The following is a 20,939-nucleotide window of genomic DNA, read 5'->3' on the forward strand; positions in this document are numbered from 1 at the left end:
GAAAAATCCAAAAAAAGGTTGGCACTTCTGTTTACCACAAACCATCAAACTGGGCAGAACAACTTAAACGATTTTAATTTACGTTGATTTTACAGTCTACTAAAGCATGGGAGGGATGGGAGATAGTCGATAGGTACTATCGATAGTTTCAAGACTATCGATAGATTTTTAATTTTCCCGCAGCTTTTGAAGCTGGAGGTTAATTCCGCGAAATTAAGTACGACGCGTTATGGGCTTTCTACCTCTTCCTCCTACTTACCTTCTCCCTTTTTTTTTCTAAATAAACAAGAGGCAGGGGTCTTGCAATTCTTTGAAAATTGTGTATCGTCTGGAGTATTTAGTGACCGTTAATTAATGATTATTTAGAGATCGTGAGTTGCGGTCTGGTGTGACGTAGGTTTAGAAAAACAATTTTTTTTACGTTCCAACGTTTCGAACTTTATTGTGATCATCTTCAGATCCTGGTAATTATAAACTTTGTTTAAATTATACAAATTCGTATAAGATGTGGCTCAAGGAACACAGTTGAACTTTTTCTGTGGTTTTAAAATAATTGTAGTTTTTTATTTCTTGGTTCGTTCGTTCTAACTGCTTTTTTTAAATTCAAATAAATTGGTTTTTCACCTTTACATAGTCTTATAATGCACCAAATCCTGCAATTTTCAAGTAATAAGTAATTAAATTTAATGTAGGTAGGTAGCGTAGGTAATTTGCCCAGAAAAATGGGAAGCTGCTATCAAAAAAGTATCGATGCTCAAATATCGATTTTCGCACATCCCTAAGCATGGTGTCACAAAATTATAGCATATGTGTGTATATATATAATATATGGTGGAATTACCACAAACTCCCGTTTTGTCAAATACTGACAAAAAAATTACATTAATGTTGGTTTATTGGGCAAGGACTTGCTGGTTCCTAGCGAAAGAATCCATGAAGATAGAATAAGACAGTATCAGACATTTTACAATGAATTATGAAAACAATTTCAAGCAAAGTTCCAAAAACATAAGAGGGTACACGTGAGGTAAAAGAAGTTCCCTTCTTCCCCAAACCCTGTTTTGTTAATTTATTTTTGGATGTATGCACATGAGTACGTTTTTTCGTAAGGTTTACTTTTGGTTTTTCGAAAAATTTTTCTTTTAAGGAGGAATTTTTCATGCATTTCACGTCACTTTTTCTTTCTTGTTTGTTCCCTTTAGAGAATATTTTGTCTAAATAAAGTTTTGGTTTTTATTCTAAAGATTACTTGAAGGAATTGTTCAGGCATTTGACGGTTTTTTTCTTTTTTTGTTTTCTCTTGTAACTACTTCCTCTTTCTTTTTCTCCCCCGCCAGAAACTACTTTTTCTTACTTTAAGCAATAGTTCAGGCATTTGACGGCCCTTTTTCTTCTGGTTAGTTTCCTTTAGAGAATATTTTGTCTAAATAAAGTTTTGGTTTTTATTCTAAAGATTAGTTGAAAGAATTGTTCAAGCGTTTGACGGTTTTTTTCTTTCTGGTTTGTTTCATGTAGAGAATATTTTGTCTAAAAAAAGTTTTGATTGTTATTCTAAAGATTACTTGAAGGAATTGTTCAGGCATTTGACGGTTTTTTCTTTTTTGTTTTCTCTTGTAACTTCCTCTTTCTTTTTTTCCCCCGCCAGAAACTACTTTTTCTTACATTAAGCAATTGTTCACGCATCTGACGGCTCTTTTTCTTTCTGGTTAGTTTCCTTTAGAGAATATTTTGTCTTCATAAAGTTTTGGTTTTTATTCTAAAGTTTCTCTTACTTTAAGCAATTGTTCAGGCATTTGACGGCTCTTTTTCTTTCTGGTTTGTTTTCTTAAAAGAATATTTTGTCTTCATAAAGTTTTTGTTTTTATTTTAAAGATTACTTGAAGGAATTGTTCAGGCATTTGATGGGTTTTTCTTTTTTGGTTTCTCTTGTATCAACTTAGTCTTTCTTTCTTTTCCCCCGCCAGAAATTACTTTTTCTTAACTTATGAGTAATAACCTTTAGTTTCTCATTGCTATTAACATAGATTTATTGATAACAAAATTATAAATATCTTACAAGAAATGATTCGAGATTATTTTTCCTTCCCCCATGGTGTGTAACATTTTATTCTTCTTTTTAGTAGAGTTGTTTACCCTTTCTATTTCTTTATTGATTGAATAGTCAGACAGAAAAACAATCAAACTAAAATTAATCACTGAAAAAATCTAGCTATTCAATTTTGCAATGGATAAAAAAATGATAAAAAAATGACTGTATTTGAACAGTTTTCTTCGTTCTTAACTTAACTGACGCTAAATTTCTCGTCTATCTTTATTTTTATTTTTTTATGTTTCGGCAAATACGTCAGGTTGTTCATAATTGGTAATGCAACTCAACAAATTTGTACCCTTAAAGATCGGGACAAATGCACCGGAAATCAGCTGAAAAGGTTAAATTTGGAATGTAAGTCAAGGTGGGCCAAACTTTCTATTTTCCCTTTGCGATAAAAAATTTTAAAAAAGGTTTCCTGTAGAGATTTCAATTGTTTTAAAGAATAAAATTGATTCCACATAATATTTAGTATTGATAAAATAAAAATATAAAAAGAATTATTCAAAGATTCAAATCTTTTGGAGTTTGAGATTTTTACGTTAAACACTTTCCTTATACACAACCTTTTTGCTTTGGGCTGGCAAAACAATAAAAATTGTAAAAACATATATATTAATATATTGTCAAAATTAGAATCTATTGTTTAGCAAAATATACAAAAAATAAAACAGGGCGATCTCTCTTGTGATTCAAAATGGAAGAAATATTCTGAGATTTTTGTGAAGTTTAGTCCCCTTGTGATGGATCAACCCAATCTAATTATTATACCTTTAAAGTTATACATTTTCTACCATTCAAGAAACCGTCCAAATTTCATAAAAATCCATATTGTCTATAAGTTTATTTATTTTGTTATTTCACATTAAACTGGAGCATTTATCTAATTATTTTCTTCTTAACTGTTTGTCGTTTTGCCAAAACTCGCAGGTGGTTAGGCATATTTATTACAATCGAGATGTTTAGAAATAATTTTTTACGTAAAATTTAGCTTTATGGAAAGAAAAGAATTTGCTCAGGTATTTTGTTAGATTTTAGCCAAGCTTTTGATCAAGTGTGACAAATTGATCTTTGGAAATTAAAGGGAGTTTTAGGACAAAAAAACATTCAATTATTCCTTTGAATTACCTCATCCTTTCAGTCCGGTATTAGTTCAAGTACGAATCGGAACATCTCGAAGATCGATTCTGCCCGGTGTTCCCCAAGGCAACATCCTTGGTCCGATTCTCTATTCATTATACACTGAAGACATTCCTATCGATCACGACAGAGTTCTCTTCATGTATGTTGACGACACTTTCTGTAAACCTATGACCAATAGTGGCCTTGAGAAACCTTCTTATTACCATTTGACTGGAACCATTTTGCAATTATATCAGTCGCGATCGACCAGCTGTGTAATATTTATTTTTTGGGATCAGACTTGGCAGTAGTGAAATAATTGTCATTCTTGGATCACATCCTTGATCTCAAAGACGTCAATCTTTGTCATTATTTATTTATGAAAGTATTTAAGTTAAACGAAAAGTTACATGTGGTTAGACATAATGATTACAATGTAGTAGAGATGTTCAATTTTTTTTTTTTTTTTGGTATAGTAACCTCCCTTTAATTGAAAAAAATGGTGCTCAAGTGCTTTCTTAAACAATATGCAAGCTTTTTATGGAGTGGCAAACCCTTTCTCTAGGAACTCAAGGGCATATTTTATTGCACTCATATATAAGATGTTTAAAACTATTGATTATATGAAAGATGTCGTAAAGTGAGAAAAAATCCATTCATTTTCATTCAGCTCATTATCCAGGATTATTTCCGGAAGATTTACCCTATTGGGCAGTGACTAGTATAAAGGTCACCACTGGGTGGTTTCTTTGTCTTTTTGTGTCAGGGTTGTTTTATTATTTTGTAATACGTTTAAAAATTTTACAGATATTATATTTTAATATAGCACTGTAATACAAAGTCACCAGGTTAACTATGGCAGTCTAAACAATTTGGTGGTTGATCTGACGTCGTTACAAAGAATAGACGTAAACGATGATTTATTCTTAGGGTTAGACCTTTGCCAAAGCTCCTTGGGAGGGTGGTCGTCATGGAAACAAGGTGGGGTGGGGCTCACCTTACAAATACATGTTCAATAAACTGTGCAAGTTCCCAGGGGCTGATGTATACCTTGGCAACCGCCTGGTTAGTCAACCGAGCCTTTAAAACCGCTTCGAAGTTCGGACCTCGGGGAAAACAAATCGTACGCCGTTGTAAAACCGGAGGGAAAGGCCAGACCGCCGCCCTCTCCACGAATAAAACTTCGCCTCCCTCCAAAAACCAACGACGTATTAAGTTGCGGCTTCGGAACAAATTAAAGGGGAGACAAATCGAAAAGGGGCTTCGTTTTACCAGACCATCACTCACTCGGCCTTAAACAACTTGAGTTTTCTTTCCCAGAGGCATTTAAAACTGAAAACTAAATTTATTTGTACAAAGTTTTCAATCGTAAAGCCCTCATTGTATCTACGAGAATCTAGTCATTATAGTCAATATATTCAATCAAAAACTATCTTTATTTTCAAAAAGTTATAAATAAAGTGCTCAATTTTTTTAAAAATAAAAATCAAGCATCATATTTAACAATTTTTTTGTTTTAGACAAACAGTCAAAACTGAAAATGATATACGAAATGATGAGACGTTAGGCTAAACCCGCATTACACTTCTGTCGTCACGAAATGTCGCTCAATTGCGCCGTTCACTATTTCCCCTAATAAACAGATTTTATCACTTATTCATTTATATAAATTAATAAAATATTTATTTCACTTATAAAAATTGTACAATATAATTTCACTTACTTAGATAAGAGGTAAGAAATAATCTCGGTATGAGGATTAAAAGTGAATGTTATCAACTCGACGGTTGTTAGCAATTTGACGTCCGACTGGAAGCAAACAGACGAATTAAAGCGGTTTTAGAGATTTCGTCCTGTTTTGATTAAAGGTGGCCAACTGCAAATCGCTTCTTCCACGTGGTATAAACAGGACGAGACGAGGTCCGGGATGTTTACAAAGCAAAGCTCTCCCTCGGCCGGCCACTTCGCCCAAACACGCAACAATTACTTGTTATTTTGTTTATCACAAATCCGACACGTTTATTTACCTAATGATCAATCATGAGAATTGATAAATACAACTTTGTTTTGAAATACTAGCTGACTGATGTAAAAAACGAAAAAAACGGTGATTCTAGTAAGACCCAGCGGTTTTTTACGTAAATACTATATGTCTGATGTTAAGTCGTTTTCCTTGGGTGATTGTATTGTATTATTATATTTTGGTGTTTATTCAAGGTGTTTTTCTAATATGTCCTGACGTCTCTAGTCACTACAATGGTTTATTAGCTTCTCTTTCCAACGTTAAAACGAAAAACAGCGAGACTATTAACACCCAACGGTTTTTCACTAAATACTATATGTCAGGTGTTAAGTCGTTTTCCTTGGGTGATTGTATTATCATATTTTGGTGTTTATTCCAGGTGTTTTTTTAATCTAGCAAAATACACATAAAACAATCCCACTATGTACTTCTTCTTCTGACATAACCATGGTCATATTGTATGGCAGGTTTTTATACCAAAGACGTCCTGACGTCTCAAGTCACTACAATGGTCTATTAGCTTCTGTTTCCAACTTTAAAACGAAAAACAGCGAGACTAGTAATACCCAACGGTTTTTTACGTAAATACTATATGTCTGATCTTAAGTCGTTTTCCTTGGGTGATTGTATTATTATATTTTGGTGTTTATTCAAGGTGTTTGTTTAATCAAGCAAAATGCCCATAAATCAATCCCAGTATGTATTTCCTCTTCTGACATATCAATGGTCATATTGTATGACAGGTTTTTCTAATACGTCCTGACGTCTCTAGTCACTAGAATGGTCTATTAGCTTCTCTTTCCAACTTTAAAACGAAAAACAGCGAAACTAGTAACACCCAACGTTTTTCGCGTAAATACTATATGTCAGGTGTTAAGTCGTTTTCCTTGGGTGATTGTATAATCATATTTTGGTGTTGATTCCAGTTGTTTCTTTAATCTAGCAAAATACACATAAAACAATCCCACTATGTACTTCCTCTTCTGACATATCCATGGTCATATTGTATGACAGGTTTTTATACCAATGACGTCCTGACGTCTCAAGTCACTACAATGGTCTATTAGCTTCTCTTTCCAACTTTAAAACGAAAAACAGCGAGACTAGTAACACCCAACGGTTTTTTACGTAAATACTATATGTCTGATCTTAAGTCGTTTTCCTTGGTTGATTGTATTATTATATTTTGGTGTTTATTCAAGGTGTTTCTTTAATCTAGCAAAATTCACATGAAACAATCCCATTGTGTATTTCATATTCTGACATATCCATGGTCATATTGTATGACAGGTTTTTCTAATATGTCCTGACGTCTCTAGTCACTACAATGGTCTATTAGCTTCTCTTTCCAACTTTAAAACGAAAAACAGCGAGACTAGTAAGACCCAACTGTTTTTCACGTAAATACTATATGTCTGATGTTAAGTCAGTTTCCTTGGGTGCAAATATTATCATATTTTGGTGTTTATTCCCGGTGTTTCTTTGATCTAGCAAAATGCACATGAAACAATCCCAGTATGTATTTCCTCTTATGACATATCCATGGTCATATCGTACAGCAGGGTTTTACACCTGATACGTCCTGACGTATCCAGAAGGGTCTGTTAAACTTGTATAATATAATACTTCCCAAAATACAAGTATATACCATATCTCCATATATTTAACACTTTTATTCTAGCAGATATTTATTTTTTAGTTAGTCTTTCATTTACTCACAAATCCTTTTTCATTAGAAACAATTGATTCCCAAATATTTTATTTATTTATTTTCCAAATTATTCATGCCGAGGTTCTATACATTTTTTCCTAGAACCCTATTCAATATCTTCACAATTATTCTGCTTAATAGAATCGAATGTTACAAATCCCGAGACAGCCTGGTACTAAGTCAATATTTCATTATTTCATTTGAGAACACAAATAATTTTGGCCAAGTTGGGCGTTAATCATTCAAACACTAATTAATTAAGTTTTAGTAGGATTAGCTATTTATCTTAAGGCAACTGGCTGCCGTGCCAAATATTTTAGACAAACAAAACTGACCGTTAGTCAAGACTTAAGATTTGATCATTGACAAATATTAACACTTGTTTTGGTACGACATACATACTGAAAAAAAATTTGAACTGAAGCGAAAAAACATCGATTTTTAATACAGGTTTGGTCGATTATTGGATGTACTCGGAATGCCATGCCATGTGTCAACCTTAATCCTGCCTCTCTTGAGTGTTGGCAGTTTTGTTGCTTGTTGTTTTTGCTCAAAGACAGCTTTCTCTTTACAACCCAGTCCTTCGCAGGTTCCTGACTGTCCGTTTCTAGTCATTAAAGGGTCGGCGTTAAGGTATCTGGTGTGCCTCAGGGTAGAGTTCGGACGTTGACACTTTACCTGCTGAATACACCTGACCCACCATCCTCAAAATACAACCTTAACCCTAACTATCAAACTGACGTTCTTTTTACGATACATTTCCAAACAAAAAAAAATCCGGTTAGGACTGTATTACTTCTAAAATCCCACAACGGACATCATACTCTTTACCTAATATATTTTGTTCTTCGTACAATCTTCATCCGTATAGGTTAGAAACAAGGTTAGTGTATCCAAATAAATCGACTCTATGTTAAGGAAAAATTTAGGAAAGTTCTTATTAAAATTATATTTTCCTGACCATCAACTTGATTTTTGCAACTACCACTTGTCTGTCCGACAGTATCAACGCATGGTAGACATCTTAGAGCTGGGGTTGTTCTGTTCTGGAGGCTTTCCTAACCATACCGAAACTGTTGAACGAGTTTGGCACCAAGCTTGCTGTTGCTGCTAAAGATTAACCTTCCCCTACTGTCTCTCACTTTACTCACCCTCACTGACCGACCATTTCGAGTGGTGTTTCTAAAGGTAGTTCCATACTTTACTAGGTTTACACAACTGAACTCCCATCCCAGTCTCAAACGACCACAATAACATTGCGACCCCTGTGGATGTGGTTTCTACTCAAAACCTTCCACATTCCACTTTACTGGCGCCTTGATAAATAATACGCAGGAAAATCCACCCACATAATCGTCACTTTCCAAAAATATCCCTTCTCCATTATTCATAAATGACAATTAATTAAGGTTTTTCATCTCAACTATAAACCTTAATTAATTGTCATGTATTAATTGGTCAAGCGGACCACGAAAGTAGTGAATTAATTATTCATAAATTCCTTCTCTTAAGTGCGAACATGGTACGTTACGTAGAAAGCCGACAACCTTTTGACGGGACATTGTCACAGGACTAAAACGCGAAGAATTGATATTACGATAAAAAAAAGCTCGATACTTAGCTTACCCCTTACAACTAAAACTCTGTTTTATAACACTGGGGTTACAGTTTTTTTTTCTACCATAATCCTAAGAAAATACCTTGATGTTCCATTTTTGTGCCCAACAAACCGACACGGATATCACAATATCTCTTTTGTCTACGATGGGATTCGCTCCCGTTATTTCAAGTTTCATAAAAACATCCAAACCTCCATAAGAAATCCTCCGAATCCGATAAAATTATTAGGAAATATAAAACAATTTGTAAACTTAAAAGGATAAATTAAGAAAAAAATGGACAGATTCGATCCAGTTTCACGGCAGTACGACTGTGCTAAACCTTCATTACTTGTAGTTATTGCAAAATTAATGAACATTGCGCCGTGTAATTTATTAGCTACTAATTCTTCTCTCACTCACTCCTCACCATTCACGACCTATTTCTCTTTTCTTTTTCTCTTTTACTATCCTCATGTAATTCGCTCCTGTTATTTCGACTTTCATAAACCTACAGAAATCCTCCCTCTCTCGCTCTCGCTCTCTCTCTCTCTCTCTCTCTCTCTCACTCTCTCTCTCTCTCTCTCTCTCCCTATCTCCTTTTTTTACTGTCCGTTTTTTTAATTTGTCTGTCTGCTTCTGTCTATCAGTCTGTTTGTCGGTCACGTTTCTCTCTTTTCGTTTTCTTTTTTACCATCCCTCACGCAATTCGCTCGTGTATTCCAAGTTTCATAAACCTCCAAAAGTGTCTCTCTCTCACTCTCTCTTTCACTCACTCCCTCTCTATCTCTCTGTCTGTCTGTATGTGCCATATCACTCTCTTTCTCTTTTTCTTCTATCTCTCTTCTCCACTCCTCTGTGCCGCCATATCTCACTTTCTTTCTTTTTCTATCTCACTTCTCTCTCATTTTTTTATTGTCTGTTTGTCCGCCTCACTACCTCTACCACTTTCTTTTTTTCTCTCGATCTTCTCCTCTCTCTCTCTCTCTCTCTCTCTCTCTCTCTCTCTCCCTATCTCCTTTTTTTACTGTCCGTTTTTTTAATTTGTCTGTCTGCTTCTGTCTATCAGTCTGTTTCTCTCTTTTCGTTTTCTCTTTTACCATCCCTCACGCAATTCGCTCGTGTATTCCAAGTTTCATAAACATCCAAAAGTGTCTCTCTCTCACTCTCTCTTTCACTCACTAAACCCTTCTCTCCCTCTCTCTCTCTCTTTTTTACTGTCCGCTTTTTTTTAATTTGTCTGTCCGCCTCTGTCTATCAGTCTGTTTGTCGGTCTCACTATCTTTAGCAATTTCTCTCTTGCATTCACTCCGTCTCTATCTCTCTGTCTGTATGTGTCATATCACTCTCTCTCTCTTTTTCTTTCTATCTCTCTTCTCCTCTCTTCTGTGCCACCATATCTCTTTTTCTTTCTGTTTCCCTCTCATTTTTTACTGTCTGTTTTTGTCTGTTTGTCCGCCTCACTACCTCTACCATTTTTTTTCTATCCATCTTCTCTTCTTTCTCTCCCCCCTCTCTCTCTTTCTCTCTCTCTCTCTCTCTCTCTCTCTCTCTCTCTCTCCCTCTCTCTCTCTCTCTTTTTCAATATTTTTTTCAACATATTTTTAACAATATATTACCAACAAACATTCTAATTTGCTAGCTAATTGAATGAAGGTGCAATGCACAGCAAATAAAAATAAAAAGTAAATAAACTTAAAAAACATAATAAAACTGTAAAATGGAGAATAATGAATAATAAACTAGTTGACAGATTTTTTTCTTGCATCACGAGATTATGAAAGATATCAAATAATCAAAATAAAGTTAATAAATGAAAGATTAGGGCTCTTTAAAAGGGCAGTAATGACGGCTAGGCTGTTTACCCGATAATCCAGTAACCATAAAGCAGTGGTTCCCCAGTTCGATCGTATATAATATATAAAAGGTATTGTCTGTGTATTCAGGAGATTAGTAATACAGGAGGCCGATAAATTTATGAATGGACAGCGGCACAACTGGGTTGGATCTGATTGCTTGCTTGTACCGCGGCAGGGATAGAACACGAATCAATTCAAACTGACTGATTGGCGCACAAAGGATTTGATTAAATCGAATTGACGGAGTAGGTGATGAAGGAGGGGGGGTCTTCATCATCACAACAATAACACTAATACCGAGGCAAACCCCCCCCCCCCACAACGCCAAAACCGTACCTTGCCATTTCAAACGTACAAACGCCAATGACAAATTACAGCATGTCAATCTATATGTTAAATGGGGTCGTGATTTTGGTTTGCACATTTATTTGATTAGAACGATTCAATGCCTTTCCCCTAAATTCAATCAATCCCATCGTCTGGATCTCGACACCTGGAGGAAATTTTATCCACACTAATCCAGCATATTTGGGCAGTTTCTTTGTCTTACCTAGCCATTAATTTTATAATTTGTTTGACTATTTATGATTAAAATTTTGAAAAAACATTCAATTAATTAAGGTTTTTAAGTTGAGATAAAAAAGTCAGTGTCACGAGCGGGATTCGACCCACGACCTTCGGCTTGATACGCCGTTGCTTTACCACTTGAGCTATCGTGACTTGGATCCACTCGGACACTAACTTCCCATCTCAACCCCACCTTTTGAATTTTCCATCCTTTTTGCCATTTTTTATCTCAACTTAAAAACCTTAATTAATTGAATGTTATTAATTGGTCAAGCGGACCACGAAAAATAGTGAATTTAATGAATTAAAATGAAGTACACTTCACTAAAGCTCTCCGTGGCCATTTCATTTGTCGCCGAGAATCAAATAGATTACACGACATTTGAAAAATGGCAAAAAAGAGGGAAAATTGAAAAAGTGGGGTTGAGATGGGAAGTTAGTGCCCGAGTGGATCGAGGTCACGATAGCTCAAGTAATAGAGCAGCGGCGTATCAAGCCGAAGGTCGTGGGTTCGAATCCCGCTCGTGACACTGACTTTTTTTATCTCAACTTAAAAACCTTAATTAATTGAATGATATTAATTGGTCAAGCGGACCACGAAAAATAGTGAATTTTTAAAAAACTTTAAAACATAAATATATCATGTTCATCATTTTGAGATATATATGGTGTTATTTCTTATTCTACTTAGTAAATTTTGTAATTCTTTGCAGAATTAAAGTAAGAGTGTCAGATTTGATGTGAAAGTGTGCATTTAGTTGTGATGGGTTTTGCAAGTCGGTTGATATTGATCGATAATCTTCAGTTAATCCTGGGGCGATCACTCGTAACCCATATAACGGTACAAGGAGCGGTTTATCGTTTATGGTATTACGTAGATAAATTAATGTCAGAACAATGTCCGCAATTTACTTCCTAATATTGTTGGGTAGGGATCGACACAAAACCTCAGCCAATACTGACAGTCCTCCCCCTCCCCGGTAACTGGGATCCCATCCAAAGTTTTCTTATTAATAATTCTCTGGGTTAGACTTAGCCCGGCCCCTGGGAGTTCCCAACAATAATTAATAAAATGATCCACCAGCCCGGAATACCCTTCAATTAAAACTTTGTGCCGTGGTAGTGCCGGAGGAGGGGTGCTAGACTGAAAACGAGGTCTAGGAGGAGCCGAGGGAGGTTCGGGGAGGCGGTGGATTAATTAAAATATGCCATAACTTGGCGGTTTGTTGGACAATGTGACGTGGCCGCCATGCTGGCAGCAACCCTTGAGACACATGTCGCCCCCGACCGCCCCCGGCCGCCCCGCACCCCCGGCAGGCCCCTCCCCGGCCTCCTGGAGAACTCAGCCAAGTTGTTTTACCCCCGACCCCGCCGACTTTAACTTCCCACTCGTTCCCTCTCACTTCTTCCAGCCCTCCTTGTTGCACATAAATCATTACTCCTCCTCGGCCTTCTCCTTCTCTCCAGGAAATTATTTTACTCTGTTCCTCTTTACAAGGAACCCTTCCTCAACGTTACCATCAACTCCCGCCTCCCTTTTCCTATTACATTATGGAACGTCAAATTAGAAGGCTTTACCAAAAGCTTTACCAAAACATACATTTTTTCAACCGCATTCTATTTTTAATGCAATATTTAAAGTGTGGATAAGTTTTTCGATTTTAAACCACACAGTCACGCGAAAATCTCTCTTTCTCTCTTTTTCTCTCTCTCTCTCACTCACTATGTCCCTCTCACTCTATCTATTTATGTATCGAACTATCTCTCCTTAAGTTATGTAGGATAAGAGACAAAACTTAAAAATATTATATTGGACCACTTAGGTTTTTTTTTTTTTTAGTTCTAAATGCTCTGTCCGTCTGTTTTTCTCTCGAGTTTTCTTTTTGTTTTTCCCGACCGAATCTGATAAAAGTAGTAGGAAATATAGAATAATTTATAAATGTAAAAGGAGAAATGAAGAAAAACCAGGGAGATTTGATCCCTTTTCAAGGCTGTACGATTATGCTAAACCATCATGACTTGTAGTTATTGCAAAACTAATGAACTTTGCGCCGTGTAATTTATTAGCTATTAATCATTTCCTTTCTCTCTCTCTCTTTCTCTCTCCCTCTCTCTTTCTCTCTCTCTCCCTCTTTCTTTGATTAACTTTCACGGCTGTACAATTGTGCTAAACCATCACGACTTGTAGTTATTGCAAAACTAATGAACTTTGCGCCGTGTAATTTATTAGCTATTAATTCTTTCCTTTCTCACTCACACTCTCTCTCTCTCTCTCTCTCTCTCTCTCTCCCTCTCTCTCTCCCCCTCTCTCTCTCTCTCACTGTCNATCTCTCTCTCTCTCTCTCTCTCTCTCTCTCTATCTATCTATCTATCTATCTATCTATCTATCTATCTATCTATCTATCTACCTCTATATATCTCTCTCTCTCCCTATCTATCTATGTATCTATCTATCCGTTTATCTACCTATGTCTAGTCTACGGGGAGAGGAATACATTAAATAATCTACTTTACATTACAATAAATAATATTCATTAGCCTACGTAAATTAAAATACACTGTAATAACTAACAATATTATTGACAAGCGAAACGTGTGCTAGAACATAATAATAAAAAACACAATAATTTAAAGAAATATTCGTGAGAAAAAAATTAAAATTAAATGAAGAAAATGCCGTACAAAAGTGATGAATAAGACTAATATTGCAAATAAAATAAGCACATGAATTTCAACCATCGTAAAATTTGAAGTAATTATTTTTTATGTTAATTTTGAATGGATTATCTTTTTCCAGTTGTTTAATTTCTTTTGGTTATTTATTAAACGTTTCATAAGTTTTCATAAGAAAAGAGTTTTTGTATTTTTTGGTTCTGCATATTGGAATTACAATTTTGGAATTTTTCGTTTTTCACTCAATTTTTCTTTTCAAAGCTGCTCGATAAAGTATTTTTATTTTTTCGTACAGATTTCGTTGAGTCGTTTTTAACTCCTCATTGAACATATTTAAGGTTAAGTACTCTTGGTATGTCCTCAACACATTTATTTTTCATTCTTGAATCGTACACGATTGGTCAAAAACATAACGTATATATTTATTGACAAATATTTGTACTTGTTTCAATAATTAGTCAGTAATAATTAGACATCACAGGTAAACAGTAACTTAGTTGAAATTAGTAATCAACTTCTTAAACAATTGATTTTTAATTTTAAATGTTTTCAATTTTAACCATTTTTTAAAATTATAAAGACCTGAATTTATTTCGCTAGTAACTGTATAAACTAGATTATGCCAGGTAAGGGTATTTTGAATCTCAATGGCTAAAATTTTTGGAAAATTTTCCGGTAAAAATCCGTGTTTTTGACACGATTTTTTTACATTTTACACATTTACTCATTTACACCTTGACTAGCTTTACATTTTGCTGGGTTCAGTTTGTACCCATTATTATTCCACCATCGTTTATGATATCCAGTTTAGACGAAACTAGTTCAAATCATCCGCATACATATTAAAAGAACATTTCTCAAAATTTTCAGAAACCCCGTTTATATATAGTGTGAATAGTATAGCGGATAAAGTAGAACCTTGTGGTACAGAAGTTTTTAATTTTACTCATCAAGAAATTGTATTATTCATGGTTCTGTCTTATTGAAGTCTATTTTTTTAAATTGGCCATTCTAGTACATTTTGAAAAAAGATCATACATCTCAAACTCGCTATCAGTAAATCATGGTGCACACTGCGTGACTAAATTCGACCACAGTAAGCACAGTTACTTCACTGTTTTCCATATATTTCGGAATTTCATGCAACAATTTATTAACACTATTTGACTGATTCTGTCTGTACCCAGATTGGAATCTGTTTAATACATTATACTAGTTATTCAGAAATCGTGAGATGCGGTCTGGTGTGATGTAGGTTTCAGAAGAACGTTTTCTTTATCGTGCCAACGTTTCGGTCTTTATTGAGATCATCTTCAAGGCCTGGGATTTACAAACATTGTTTAAATTTAACAAAGACACGAAGGATGTAGAAAAAAGTGAATTTATACAATGCAAAAAATAAATTCATTTTTTCCACATCCTACGTGTATTTGTTAAAGTTAAACAATGTTTGTAAATCCCAGGCCCGGAAGATGATCTCAATAAAGATCGAAACGTTGTCACGATAAAGAAATTGTTTTTCTGAAACCTACATCACACCAGACCGCATCTCACGATTTCTGAGTAATTATCGACTAACGGTCACTAATCACCATACATTATACTAGTTCACATACGTAATAATTCATCACGCACGCGCGCGTGTGTGTGTGGGAGAGATAGAAAAAGTGAGAAAGGAAAGAATTAGAGCTAATAAATTACACGGCGCAAAGTTCATTAGTTTTGCATTAATTACAAGTCATGATGGTTTAGCATAATCGTACAGCCGTGAAAGTGGATCGAATCTCCCTGGTTTTTCTCCATTTCGCCTTTTACATTTACAAATTGTTCTACATTTCTTACTATATTTATCGGATTCGGTGGAGAAAATCAAAAAGAAAGCTCGACGGACAGAGCATTTAGAACTTAAAATAACTAAGTTAAATATAAAATTTCCAAATTCTGTCTGTTATCCTGCATAACGTAAGGAGAGATAGTAGGATAGATAGAAAAAAGAAACGGAATGAGAGAGATAGAGAGAGAGAAATAGAGTCAAAAGAAAGATAGAGAGACAATTAGACGGACAAAGCATATAGAACTTTAAAAAACCTAGATGGTGGAATATAAAATTTTCCAGTTTTGCCTCTATCTCTCTTCCTTCCCCCTCCCTATCCCTCTCTCTCTCTCTCTCTCTCTCTCTCTCTCTCTCCCTCTCTCCCTCTCACCCTCTTCCTCACCCTCTCCCTCTCCCTCTTCCTCTCCCTTTCTCTCTCACCCTCTCTCTCTCTCTCCCTCTCTCTCTCTCTCTCTCTCTCTCTCTCTCTCTCTCTCTCTCTCTCTCTCTCTCTCTCTCTCGCTCTCTCTCTCTCTCTCTTTCCTCTATCCTACTAACTTTTATATATTATTTTCTGAGTATCTCCCCGTTGTTAACACGCGGTCTCAGAAACTAAGAAGGATTTGGTTACAAAAAATTCGTTTGTTTCTTTAATATCAAATTGAAAATATAAAACCTTTTTCAATTGGTAAAAATGTAAGGAAACAAAACTCGAAACGTTCAAGCGTAAACCCCAAGCAATTTATATGACCAGAAAGCGATTTTTGACCCTAAACTAATTTTCTGTTGGGTTTTTAATGTTCTCACATTGCTTGAATGACTGAGTTTCAGTCAAAAAATTATAATTTGTAAGTTGCCTGATGAATATGTTTTTTTCCTCGACTAGTCAGTCGTTGCTATATTTTATCAATAGAGAAAAAATATCCTTTTCTGTTGTATTATTTCTTCGGGGAATATTTCGATTCTTTGTTAACTAACGAATAGGACTGGTGGGAGTTTGAGATGTAAATAAATCATGTCAATCAACAGGTATATCAGAAATTCCTATGCTCTCAGAGTTGTTTGCAAGGCTAATATTACAAGTTATCAGAGGTAACGCAAACAGAACCGAATGCAAACAAACCCCTACTCATAACACCAAACAGGGGCGTCTTTCTATCGAGCCTATTTAATATCAACTATTGGAAAAATCTTGCCTTATTAGACAAAGTAATTGAATAAAATATCAACACAAAAATAATCTTTATAATAAGGTGTGTGGTGATTAGTGAATTATACAGAAATCGTGAGATGCGGGCTGGTGGGATGTAGGTTTCAGAAAAACATTTTCTTTATCGTGCCAACGTTTCGATCTTTATTGAGATCATCTTCAGGGCTCAAAGTGTTTGTCTTCTGTGTAATTGTGCCATTTTTGCGTGTCGTGTTGAGAGTGCCCCTCTCACCACAATTACACAGAAAACAAACACTTTGAGCCCTGAAGATGATCTCAATAAAGATCGAAACGTTGACAGGATAAAGAAAATGTTTTTCTTCGTGCGGCACTCTTTTAAAATCTGTTGTATTCGAGTAACAGGGTCAGTTTCCCACGGTTGGCCTTGGCATTATACATTATACATTATACCTCAAGCCCAGTTCAACTTGAAAGCTTCAAATACGACCCGATATATGACAGATTTTTTTAAAAGATGCGTTACGGTGAAAACAAATGTGCAATCGGATTTTAAATTTGTCAAAGATGATAAAGTTATAGTAAAAAGACAAAGTCATTTCGTTTGCTCTTTATTAATCAAATTTCATGTTCGAACTGCCTGCCTTGCCTAAAGATGCAAAGATTTTTTTCTTTTTAACCACTCTTCAACTGTGCTCAGAGCGATAGAGTCAGGAGAGATGGATTGATAAGCCTTTTCTCTCCTTCTATCAGATCTTCAACTCAGGTTGCTGGATTGGCGTAGATACGTTTTTTAAATGGTCCAACAGAAAATAGTCAAATATAGTTAAATCAGGTTATAGAGGAGGCCGACAGATCGTTCCATCAGGTCATATCCACCTATCCTGGACTCACCTGTCTCACCAGGAGAAAATTGTGTGCGGGGCATCCATCAAACTGGAGAATCATTCTTTGTCGTTGCAGAGGTAGTACATCTTGGTAAAACTTCCCTCAAAAAATTGAGAAACCAAGCACCATTTAAATTATTTTTGTAGAAATAAGGCCCAAATAATTTATTTTGCGAGAAGTCCACACTAAACGTTGATACTGTGAACCACCTGATGATGACAAGAGTTTGAAATTCTCGGATTTTCCTCTGGCCGCGTTCGAACATTCCAAAGGTTTAAAATGCCGTTACAGGTGAACTCGGATTCATCAGTCCATTAAATGTATGGAAGAAGGACTTCTTCAGCCCCCCAAATCGACATTCTTGCAAGGAACGTTAGTCACCTGTCATAATCACAGTCCCTAAGTCCCTGGCCAAGATCAAAGCGATACGGCTTAAAATTGTAAGTCCGGAGTACATCTCTAATTTTATTTTTTGAACAACCTAAAACCCTTCCAACGTTTCGGAGAGAGGAACTGGGATTTTTCCGAACATACAGAAAAATTCACTAGTTTCGTGGTCTGCTTGACCAATTAATATCTTTCAGTTAATTAAGGTATTTTAGTTGAGATAAAAAAGTCAGTGTCACGAGCGGGATTCGAACCCACGACCTTCGGCTACATACGCCGCTGCTCTACCACTTGAGCTATCGTGACCTCGATCCACTTGGACACTAACTTTCCATCTCAACCCCACCTTTTAAATTTTCCCTCCTTTTTGCCATTTTTCAATGGTGTGTTGGGTTCGAATCCCGCTCATGACACTGACTTTTTATCTCAACTAGAAACCTTATTTAATTGAAAGATTGGTCAAGCGGACCACGAAAACTAGCAAATTCGTAACTTTTGACCGAATTGAGATAGAACAGTTCGGTAGGTTGCATTTTACTCTACTTAGGATGTACTATAGCCCAATTTTTTTCTGGTTTATCCTGGATCCTGTATATTATATGAGAAACAATAAATTTTCAAGTTATTAGAAGCACGAAGTGAATAATTATAACAAAGCGGTGGCGAGGGAAAGATATAGGAGAGGGTGGTTGAATATCAACTTTGTCTAAAATAGTTAGTGCGGTACCATGAATCAAAAGTCCTAACCCCGGGTCTGAAATTTTCGGTCTAAATCCTCTTGGCTCTGGGGGCGGGGCGGCGCAAGGATTCCGCAGATTCCGAGTTAGATACAAACCCGGTTATAGGGAGAGAAGCGGAGAATTGCGGCCGGGGGGAGGGTGGTTATTTGTCAAAACTAAGAGGTCTCCAGAATCCCTTTTCCCCCCCGAAACGGCCGGCCCATTAAAATCTGGGAATCTCCACCGAGGAAAGTCGTTAATTACAACCTCCACCACTCAGGGAAGTAAAATCTTGGGGATGAATAAATTTTCCCCGACCCCCGCCTACGGAAATCTTAACTCCCGACCCTGCGGTGTAATATAGCAGTAATAACTCTGGTTAATAGTCTATAATACGGATTTAACGGTCTTACGGCGCCCTCGGCCCTCCCCCGTATCCGTGTCGCACTCGAAGGATCCAGGAAATCTCAAATCATGTCCTCCGCCACCTAGATAAATAAATCAACTTATATGCCGGAGTAAGTTATATGGAACATCAATTAGCCAAATAAAAATGAGTCTATTTATTTTAATTATTAATTGTAAATCGGGAGAAAAACCTGGGACCAACTGGGCCAAGAAAATTTGAATTTTGGAAAGTAGTGTGCATGTACACATGGTTTTAGGTTGGGTACCGAATGCTTTCAACAGCTAGATCATTTCAGCAAAGTTCCTAAATCCAAAACCATTCACACTCCCATCAATGTTAAATTCATACCTTTCACTCAATTAAGATGATGCAGTACTCGATATTCCTTGATCATGCTTTACACATATTACATAGCTAACATAATTGAGGGTAGGTTGATACTCAATATTCCGCCAGTGACCATTTCACACCAGACATTTACTCTAATAAATACGTTCATTTTCAACACACGCTAGGGACACACCACTCCATTCATAATAAAACAATCCTGTTTTTTACAAAAATCTGTCAAGCACGATTCTTATATGGAATGGCATTCCTACGTGCTATCTATATGGAACCAAGCAATCGCACTTTTTAATTAGGTAGGATCGAGCCAACTTTGTCCCTAAAAAAGTACTGTCCTGAAATTAGGTGCCAGAGTGTCAAACTCGCATGACCTATTCTTAATCGGGTGAGGATGATCCCCTCTTCTACGAAGTCAAATCCTTCAAGGGCAACCTAGTGCCTATGATACGATTTTCATATCGGATGGCATTCTTTCACGGTCTCTACATAAGGCCAATGAATCGCACTTTTTAATTAGGTGGGACACATCGAGCAACCTGAACCACAAATAGGACACATGGAGGTTTGTCCTGAAATTAAGCCCCCGAGTGTCAAACTCGCATGACCTATTCTTAATCGGGTGAGGATGACATCTTCTTCTCATATCGAGTGGCAGTCCTACGTGCTCTCTATATGGAACCAAGGAATCGCACTTTTTAATTAGGTAGGACACATCGAGCCAACTTTGTCTAAAAGGGTCCTTGTCCTGAAAGTAAGTGCCTGAGTGTCAACCTCGCATGACCTATTATTAATAGTGTGAGGATGACCCCATCTTTACAAAGTCAAGTGGTAGAACAGCGGCGTATCTAGCCGAAAATCGTGGGTTCGAATCCCGCTCGTGACACTGACTTTTTTTATCTCAACTAAAATACCTTAATTAATTGAAAGGTATGAATTTGGATGGTTTTTGAGAAAAATCCCGACCTTAAGCCGTAAATTGGCATTTTTTCATTCTAAAGCGTCTGTTCCAATTCTTAACCAAATTTTTGAATCCTGCACTAAATTTCCGTAAATCCAGGAATCTTAAAAAACGTTTCCAAACGTGCAAAAAAAAAAATTTTATATTCAATCAAAGTATTTCTACTCGCTTTACTTTGAGTACTTTTGATTGCATATAAAAACAACATACATATACATATAACAAATACATGTAAGATGTGTAAAAAAGTGAATTTATACAATGCAATATATATATATATNTATAAATTCACTTTTTTACACATCTTACATGTATTTGTTAAATTTTTGTTAACAATGTTTGTAAATCCCAGGCCCTGAAGATGATCTCAATAAAGATCAAAACGTTGGCACGATAAAGAAAATGTTTTTCTGAAACGTATATCACACTAGATTGCATCTCACGATTTCCGAATAATCATCGACTAACGTTCACTAATCACGACACATTCTTATGTAAATTCGTTATGAAAAATTTGGATTAACGTTTGTTTATTTTTGGTTTGTATTTTCTATTTTGTTTTATCCAACTAACAAGAATATATCGGTTTATTTAATAATAAAGTTTC

At 35.9% G+C, this 20,939-nt stretch overlaps 1 long non-coding RNA gene and 1 other non-coding gene across 2 annotated transcripts in view; one reads left to right on the plus strand and one right to left on the minus strand.

Annotated features, from left to right (window-relative positions):
• LOC106674248 overlaps positions 1-20,939 on the plus strand; it is a 162,067-nt gene that overhangs the window by 33,167 nt on the left and 107,961 nt on the right. The gene's annotated exons all lie outside the window — the stretch shown is intronic.
• Positions 18,132-18,204, minus strand: Trnah-aug. The gene has a single exon. It is a non-coding gene; the product is annotated as a tRNA-His (tRNA).

Source organism: Cimex lectularius, unplaced genomic scaffold (assembly GCF_000648675.2).
Source record: "Cimex lectularius strain Harlan isolate CLEC.00 unplaced genomic scaffold, Clec_2.1 scaffold126, whole genome shotgun sequence".
Classification (NCBI taxonomy): domain Eukaryota; kingdom Metazoa; phylum Arthropoda; class Insecta; order Hemiptera; family Cimicidae; genus Cimex; species Cimex lectularius.